Source organism: Orycteropus afer, unplaced genomic scaffold, assembly GCF_000298275.1.
Source record: "Orycteropus afer afer isolate SDZICR_OR568_19922 unplaced genomic scaffold, OryAfe1.0 scaffold00244, whole genome shotgun sequence".
Taxonomy (NCBI): domain Eukaryota; kingdom Metazoa; phylum Chordata; class Mammalia; order Tubulidentata; family Orycteropodidae; genus Orycteropus; species Orycteropus afer.
Genome location: NW_006921831.1, coordinates 4,753,709 through 4,755,718, shown reverse-complemented (window position 1 = coordinate 4,755,718; position 2,010 = coordinate 4,753,709).

Below are 2,010 nucleotides of genomic sequence, written 5' to 3'. Positions count from 1 at the left end.
CCGCCCCTCCAGACACTCACCACGTTGCACTGGCCTGCCCTCCACCCCTACCCGCGCGAAAGGCCGGTACCTCGCGCGCCCCCTGCTGCCCAGGGCGGGATTAAGCCTGCATCACGCGCTGCCTGGCTCGGGGCAAAACTCAACGACCTCCTCCAGATCTCCCACGTTCTGGCGCCAACTCTAAGGGCCAAGGCTTCGAATCGAGATCAAGGGTCACTTTATGTCCCAGAAGGGGGTATAGATCTGCGCCCCAGAAAGTGGGGATCCTGCACAGGGTGGCTGGCCCAGGGGCAGAGCTTCCCTCCCTCCACCCGCTCCCACCAGCAGGGTACTGGAATTTTCCAGAGTGCAGAAAAAACTTGACTCTGAGTCACAGCTTTCTACCAAATGGATAGATGACAATGATGATGACAGTGGAATGGGTGTGGTGAGGCCTGCCTTTGGGAGGTCAGCTTGGCCAACTCTAAGCCGTGTGCACACCCTTCCACTCCTACCAGCCAGGACTCTGCGGGGCTCGGAGACGTGGTCAAGATGTGACCCATGCCACTTTAGTTTTGGGTGTTTCACTGTACATAAATTGTATTTAAATAAAATGTATTTAAAAAAAAAAAAATGTCTGCAGCATTTTGTAAGTACTAACCTGGCAAGAACCCACATCTGACATAAGGCATCACGTATCACTGGGCGGCCAGTTAGAGTCTGTTTGGCTGGTGAGTCCCTTGGGGGCACTGCTCTGCTTCCAAAGTGCAGAACAAGGTATGGAGCAGTAGGCTTGGAAGAACCCTGCTGGGCATGGCACGAGTAGTCCTGGTAGGTGCTGACTTGGGGAAGCTCTTTTCTAACCACATAAACACTCCAACTGCTTACTGAGTACCTACTGTGTAACAGGCACTGTCCTAAGTTCGTGAGCGCCACCCATGAGCAAAACAGGGCAAAGTCGCTGCCATGGGCCACTTACAGTACAGGGTGAACTGAAAAGGGAAATTAATAATATTCAGAATGTGGTGGGTGTGATGGAAAGATAAAGCAGGGGTCAGGGGAATCAGGAGAGCTGGCAAGGAGAGGGCAAACCAAAAAAAAAAAATACAAACTCACTGCCATCAAGTCAATTCCAACTCACAGTGGCCCCCTTTGGGTTTCCGAGGCGGTCAATCTTTATGGAAGTAGACTGCCCAGTCTTCCTTCCACAGCGTGGTTGGTGAGCTTGAACCACCAATCTTCTGGTTAGCAGCCAAATGCCTTGGGCACTACACCACCAGAATCAGGGAGGTGACACTGAGCAGAAATTACCATGTCACAAACATCACAACTCCAGCGCCCTAGATCAGACCCAGATGAGGCTGGCATGTCTGCCTAGTCTCTGCAGCTCTGTGAGCAACCAGGGTCTGAGTAGGGAGGTGGCAGGACCCATGTCTTCACAGATTCCCTGGCTGCTGTGTTAAGAATTGGTTGTAAGGGAGCCAAGGACAGAGATTGGGGGGTGGGGGCAAAGGCAGGGGAGAGGAGACGGCTGTTGCAGGAAGTAGAGAACTGACATTGTGGAAGTGGGCGCCAGCATGGCTCACTGAGAGTGTGATGGGGGGGAGGGGCAACACGACTGTATGCAGGCAGGGAGGGGGCCCAGCACAGCTCACTGAGTGTGTGCAGAGAGGGGAGAAGGCATGCCCCTAGACAAGCGCACTGATGCTGTGTGAGCCCCACGCCTTCTCAACATCCACATCTACATCTTAAAACCGGAACACAAATGTGACTCGGGTGTGGATGGCAGAAATTTCCCCTCACATCTGAATTTCCAAAACTTGTGAATACATGACTTCACGTGGTGCCAGGACTTTGTGCATGTGATTACATGAAGGAGCTTCAAGTGGGGAGAATGCCCTTGATTATGGCAGGCGAACTGCAATCAGAGGGTCTTTATAAGAGGGAGGCAGGGGGTCAGGGTCCGAGGAAGTGTGAGGACAGAAGCAGAATTGGAGGGATGTACTTCAAAGACAGGGAAGGGCCCTGGGA